The following is a 7,468-nucleotide window of genomic DNA, read 5'->3' as shown; positions in this document are numbered from 1 at the left end:
AAGCACATACGCATGTTCAAATCAAAAGGTCTTTTCATGGTTGTAACGGGGCCAAGGATAAGGGAGGATACATCTGGATAAGAAGCTACAAACCATAAGGAACAGAGGAGCAATGGGGAACAAGTGTAAACACATTTAAACACACCCACAACCTCTAATTCCATCCTCTTCTTGACTCCATTATTCACAATTTTTTTTTTCATTTTTCAGTGTTTTTCTACTCTCTTTTTTTTCTCTTTTTTTTTTCATCCTGTCTCTTTTCTTTACTCTACTCAGCAACAATTTCAAGAGACAAGATACACCACATATTAACAGAAACACGACAAGAAGAGGACTCACTAACCAATTCATCTGAAACTCCCAAGAGACCACACTTATTCCCAAAACAATTCCAGAGCTCCAAAACTCCATAAGGCTAAGGTAATCATGGTTTTTCAGTTAAGGCGAGTGTATGAGCTTCAAAACAAAGAGATGGGGAAAGTATAGGCTCAAAAGGGTTATCAAAGGATCACAACAAGGTAGGTTCATCTGGCTAGAGAGGCTTAACAACAAAATTGCCTTTATCACTTCCAAACATGCATATCAATCAAGAATCATCAAAAAGAGTCAAGCCAAGGCATTAGTGCAAGCAATCAAGAGACATAACACACACAAGAAAGATCATCAAATGGCTCAAATCTCACACAGGGTAATTGTCACAATCAATTCAACTCTCGAACATCATGATCATCTTCCAAGCAAAGAAAAGCAAGGAATCCAACAAATCAGAGTATCAATAAAGTGAAGGAAAATTGACAACCTAATCACAGTCCAGAATTCACGAAAATCATGCAAAACTGTACAAAAGACACAACAAAACTACCNAGAAAACAAAAAATTTAACGCAAAAAACATAAACTAACAAAGAAAAATCAGAATCTCCCCCAATAGACCANACTTAAACTACACAGTGTCCTCAACGTGTCACAAGCATAAGATCACAATCATAATAATCAACAGATCTTGGACAAGTGCAATAAAAGCGGGAAAGGGAGGAGAAAGGAAAAGAAAACTCCCCTGATCATGGTGGCAGTTGCCAATTTTGGACTTTCAGGGAGATGTTCTCGACCACTNGAGTCAGCAAGGAAGTCTTGAGGAGGAATTGCTTCAATCTCCAGATTTGATCAAGCAGGGAGATGTCCTCCACAGCTGGATCTAAGAAGCAATGATTGTTGATGAGCTGGTTCAGCTGACGCCTATTGATCTTAAAACTGTCAGCACCTTTGTCTTCCACCATGGGTGTGTGTTGATCAAATTCATATGTACCTCCTGCAACATGGTTAGTGCAATGTGGTTCCACAGAAATAACATGCAGGGGTATAACACCCAATCCCAGTGTAACAGGCTGAACCAATGATATACCCTCAGAACATGAATCAATTTCAGATATAGAAACAATATNGACATACAAAATCACATACAAACAAGTAAGATAAAATTCTACTCCTAAGGTGAGGCTTGTAGCTTTGGCTAGCAAGACACACTCACCAGTCTAAGCTAAATGTAAAGCAAACAATTGCCAAGAGTTGAAGGAGCACCAAGGACTCTTCCAAAAACACTTGGACTTGGAATGGCCTTTTACACTTTAAAGAAATCTAACACAGAAAACCTAACCAAAATGAACAAAACAATTACAAAAGAAAGCTAACAATTGCTACTGTCACGTTCTGATTTCATTTAAATCCAATTGTTGGACAGCTTTGGACAACTTTGGAATCTCCTAGCTTTTGGATTCCACTCTTCCTTTCTCGGTTTGACTGTAATTGTTGTGGAAGATGGATCCAATTTGCTTCTCAAATTGCAATCTGTTGTTCAAGCCTTTTCAATTCTAATCAAACCAAATTTTAACTATACTTGACAAGATTGCATTACTTTCAATTTGTCCATAACAATATTCTCTGCAAAATCGAAGTAATGCAGCTTGTGGTTTAAACCACTTTGGTCAAACAGTCACTGATTCTTGGACAATGTTGATAATCAAAGATGGTGTTCATCCAGTTTCAACTGCGGCAGATGAGCATTGATTCAACAGTCACAACTTGCTACCCCTTGGTCAAGCCAAATTCTAATTCNGCACACAAAAGAATCAGTAAAACAAATNGTTAACCAATAAACTGAAATCAGTGCAGGTGATTTGTTTCCAAAAGCTGATTAGGATTTTACAAATCTGGAAAACAAATCAGAAGAAAAGGCTTTGGACATTGCAGCTCTGGATTCTCAATAAAGAAAGGACTGCTAATATGCAGTAAATTCAAAACTCTCAGNTGNNGGGTGTTTGTGCCTTTTGTAGTTCAATGTTCATCTCAAGGAAATGAATCTGGAGTGATTCACACTAATCTCATAGCTGCTGGTGTGAAGACTTATGCTATGACAGCAAGCAAAAATTGCAGTCCAAGATAAGGAACCCTGCTGCACCGAAATCAGCTTCCAAACTTGAGTTTTCCACTTACTCTCCACTTCCTAGGAGGCTACCAGTGATGTAGTACCACCTGAGATGATTCTGCACCCAACAAAGAGCTCAAAGGAACCACCATCAATCAATTTCAAGAGCAGAAAACAACTTTGCTGCTGCCAGAAAATTGCAAACCCAGAATGCACAACTGTGATTTTATCAAACAATTTATGTGCAGAATTTTCAAACAGATAAAACTCAAGCAATTAAAGGCTAGCAATAACGGGTGGCACTCAAAATGATCTTAGGAAAGGCTCTAGAGTGGATTAAGAAAGCAAGAAACAATTATAAGTTGCAGCTTTTGCAAAATCGAAACCAGTTTTAAACTAGGCAAAAGTGTTTGACAAAATGCCTAAGAGAGTAGCTGAAAATGTGCATCAGAATTTGACAGTATGTATGCCGTACTGGTTCTACTAGCTTTTTACAGTGCAATTCTTAACAGAATTCGAAATGTGCACTTCTTTTAACTCAACTGAACCAAGCTTTTGCTACCAATTATTGATGAAATTCGATGCATTAACACAGCCACACAGTTATACAGAATTTTCTGCAACTTAACCCAAAGAACATGTTGAAGTTTGGTGGTTGAAATGGCAAATTTACACAAACCAGTTTGAACACTCAATTTTATGATTTGAGCAACTTTATTTTACCAATTATGACTTGTTTCAACAGCCAGCAGAGGCTACAAACTTGTAACTCAGATTTTCACTAGTTTAGTTGCTCTTAAGCACCAAAATTAAGCCAAATCACCAACCAAAATTCAACAGAGGATTCAAATTGAACTGGAAACAATTTTTGTGACTCTAGGACAGCAATTTAAACTTGAAAAAGACTCCAGAATTGGTTTTAAAGAGGTCCAGATACGAAGTCTAAGCTGGACAGATTTAAAAATTGCAAAATCATAGACAAAAGACACACAAAGAAATTGCAGCTCGGCTCTGTCTGCTTGAATTAGTGAATTTTGTATCTGCAGTGTGGTGCATCATGAATGATTGTCTTAGACAAATCACTATTCATATGGCATGCCTATCACACTATCGCAACAATTCAACACATCCAGAATTCGATTTTCCACACGGTACAAATTAAATGAAACTGAAACCAGATTTTGAAACAGATTCCACTTCTGCATTAATCGGTACTGCACTTTGATGGACTCAGGCTACACTTGAGCTCTTTNGAATCATTGCTCTTATAATGTGCAGCTCTTNAATAACCATTCAAGTAACACAGATTTATCCAGGCAGAGATCCAACTTCAGAATTTGACAAAATTAAANCAGTAACATGACTTAGACAAACCGAACAGGATTTGAAAATAAAAGACTCAAACTCAAAGATCTGGCCGAATAAAATGATGAATCAAAAACAAATAAAAGCTGGCACACAAACAAAAGACGCAACAGAACCTATAACACGAAAAATTGAATGGAACAATAACCAGAATCAAGAAACACGCAGAAANAAAATTTGACAAAATGGAATGAAAAGAGACACTTAGCTGGAACAACCAGAGAGCACCGTGAGCAACCTAGGCTCTGAATACCACCTGATAGAGTACGTTCCAGCCATGGGAGATATTGAAGCAGCCGAATGGGTGATGAATCCATGAGTAGAGGTGAAGTATGCTCACTAAATGCAACTAGCAGCGNAAGAAACGTGGTTCAGTGGATCTAGTGGTTGATTTAGGTGGAGGAAGAGCTTTCGGTGGATGTGATATCTAGCTCAGACCGCCTTCCATCCCTGGAAGGAAGCTAGAGGAGAGAAAGGGGAAGCTCATGGTGGAGTGACTTTCGGTGCNGAGAAAATAGCTGGAANTGCATCAGNAGAAATTCTCATATATTCCAAAAGTGAATTACATGGAGATAGAAGAAGAGATTTATAAGCTATCTCTTCTGTGCAAGTAAATCTGAACGGTGACCTATGCTACCATCATTCACGGATCAGAGGGCACGTGGCAGCAAGTATGGTTTCCGTGAGTAGCATCCAGAAAAGCCATGAACAATGAATTTAACATGTGTTGGAAAAAGTTATCAGCCGTGGTGTATTTAGTAAATGTAGGGGGTGCTTCCAGCAGCTGTGGTCTTCATTTGGACAGTTTTACCCCTTCTCCATGTGTTGATTTAGTCCACAAGTGATGGATCCATGATGGGCTTGGACCCAAGTCATCACCTCCACTCTCAGATTTCCTTCAATCTAGCCATCCAAACACTTCCCCAAAGTACTTTCTTCACTCTTCCCCTCTCCTACTTCACCAAACCCTAAGTCTCCATCTCTTGTGAAGCCAAGTCTGGGTTTTGAAAGGGTCGATCTTGCTTTCTATCTAATTAATTATGTGCTTCCATCCAGGAATGGCTTCAACATCTAGGAGAGTAAGGACCGTAGGTAGCAAAAGAAAAGAAGAGCAGTTTTGTTCCCACCAGTTCAGGACACCAGCCCATGAGAGATATTTTCCAATAGTTGAGGGTAAGAAGCTACTCATGGAACGTAAGGTGGGTTTGGTAACTGCCTCAGCTCCTCAGTTTGGAAGGGAGATCACCAACAGAGGATGGTTGAACCTAACATTAAGCCGTTAGGAGGAGAGTAGGAGACATACTTTAGCTATGTGAGAGGCAGGAAGATCCCCTTTGATGCTGAAACAATCAATACCTTTTTGGGGACCAACTGGGAAGGAGGTAGATGCCAGTATGAACAGATTTGACTGAGGGAGCTGACTATGAGGATGCGGAGAGGACCCTATGCTCACCTGGAGGGCATTTTGAGTGGAGCAGGGCTGGTGCACCGACCCACCTCAAGAGGATATTCTTGACTCTAGTGGCTAAATATTGTATGACCTTCACCCAAGCCAACATTCTCCCCTGCCCACATATGTCTGATATCACCAGCCCGAGAGCTCTACTTTTGTACTGTATTATGAGTGGGCGTGGTGTTAACATTGGATCGGTCATTGTAGACGAGATCAGGAGCTACACCCGCACCTTGCATACCAGGACACCATTGGGGCACCCCTCTTTGATCACTCATCTGTGTGAGATGATAGGTGTAGACGTGTCCACGCCACCCTTGGAGAGCCCAAGGAAGGAGTTAGATGATGCTTACTTCACCTACTACTGTGCGACTGGGGAGCAAGACCCAACCATGATACCACAACAGGTGCCAAGAGCACATAGGGGAACACCACCACCAGCACAGGCATCAGCTTAGGAGGTCGCCCCGTTCCAGATAACATACATGTATATGTCCCTGATGGAGGCTTAGATGATAGCTATCTACAGAGGGGAACAGGAGCTACTGAGCACACGGACATCCGTTTTCCCAAAGAGATAGTTTATCTCGCAGGAGGACTTTGTAGCAAGAGTAGCATGGCCCACTAACCCTACACAAAGGGGTGGTGACCCTGGAGCAGCTGGGACTTCAGACATGGGCTATGAATCAGAGGACGATGAGTGATGAGATGTACTTGGTGTCTACTGACGGATGCCACCTTTGTTTAGAATAGGATTTCTTTCAACTGTGTTATTTTTGCACTTTAAATGTTTTCATTATTACAGCTTGTCGAAACTGTTACTTTTAAAATATGTCCTTGTTTTGATTCATGTTTACTATTTGTTTGGATTTATGTTTATTGTGCTCTGCTTGAATGAACTAAACTGCTTCAATTCAACTTTGCTCTATTTTGTGTGATAAGTTTGCTTTTTGAAAATTCTAGTGTTTGATTGAAGTTGAGATCATGCATGATGATAAAATCCCAATTTGTGAGACAGTGCCTGAGATAAAGTTTGATTAAAATACTGAGCAAGATGTTTTTTCTGAACTTGAGAACTTGTGAGTTTCCCTGTATGAGTTTTGAGCTTCAAAGTATTTTTTTTTAATTGTTATTACTTTGGAAGCATGAATAATTTTGCCCAAATTTTCTGTGATTGAACTGCTTGCTTATGATCAAGGTCATCTTTTGTTATCCCTTATTCTTTTAGCCTTCACATAATTTTTGCCCACTGAAAAGAGAACAATTTTTTCTAACCTTTGAACCTTGAGCCTTATGCATGTCTTGAAAAACCTTTTTGAAAAATCTTTACCTTGAGTTAAGATGAGAACATTTGAGGAGGTACTGATAAAGGTTCAAGTTTGGGGTTGCCAGGTAACAACTCACTTCTCTAGGCAATGAGACTTGTCTCTCTTCATCATTCAACTCAGTATTCACTTCAGTCGACTGAGACTTGTCTCTCAATTCTTCAAGCATATTTTTAGTGCTTTTAATTCCCTCGGCACAATCCTTTCAAATTCTAGTCTTGCCTTGTAATGAATAGCTTCAGCTGATTCTGGTTCATTATCATTGTTTGGAGCTTCATTCTTGAACACCCAGCCTTCAGATATTTTCACCATCTGCATTAAGTGTAGAGCATTTTTGTCAATGAGAATGGCTTTGTTGTAAGACTTACTTGACTCCTTGATGCAGTTAACTCCAAAGTGAATTAGAATCTTTGAGACGAAAACACAGTATGGCAATTTTGCATATTCTAGTCTAGCGACCTTCAACATACACTAGTGGAAAAATGACTTTTTATAACGTATAAAAATGACTATTTATAACGTAGTTTTTGGAGATATAGTTCTGGGCGATATAATAAGTCTGCACATTTTATAACATAGTAAAAATTTACGGCATAGTAAGTCTGAACCTATTATAACGTAGTTTCTGAAGTCCGTTATAATAGGGTGGAAGGTATTATAACGTTAAAGTTTTTGTACGTTATAATAGGGTGGAAGCAATTATAACATAAAAAATTTTGTACGTTATAATATGTTTTTTTTAAAAAAAAAAATTGATTATTATGTTTAAATCTCGAACAGAAAGAAAAAAGAAATAAGAAATAGAATGAAAAATAAATAAAAAACAAATCACTTGATAATTTTTTATACAAATGAAAAACAATATCTTTCTTTATAAAAGAATATCAACAACATATGAGAAATT

At 38.7% G+C, this 7,468-nt stretch overlaps 1 long non-coding RNA gene across 1 annotated transcript; it reads right to left on the bottom strand.

Moving 5' to 3' along the window:
* Window positions 1–1,584: 1,584 nt before the first annotated feature.
* Window positions 1,585–4,524, bottom strand: LOC111240908. The gene is made up of 2 exons (XR_002666547.1): window positions 2,203–4,524; window positions 1,585–2,104 (listed from the first exon to the last, which is right to left on the bottom strand). It is a non-coding gene; the product is annotated as an uncharacterized LOC111240908 (long non-coding RNA).
* Between the last annotated feature and the right edge of the window lie 2,944 nt (window positions 4,525–7,468).

This window comes from Vigna radiata, unplaced genomic scaffold (assembly GCF_000741045.1).
Source record: "Vigna radiata var. radiata cultivar VC1973A unplaced genomic scaffold, Vradiata_ver6 scaffold_170, whole genome shotgun sequence".
In the NCBI taxonomy this organism is placed as follows: domain Eukaryota; kingdom Viridiplantae; phylum Streptophyta; class Magnoliopsida; order Fabales; family Fabaceae; genus Vigna; species Vigna radiata.
This window is presented reverse-complemented; position numbering and strand designations above follow the sequence as displayed.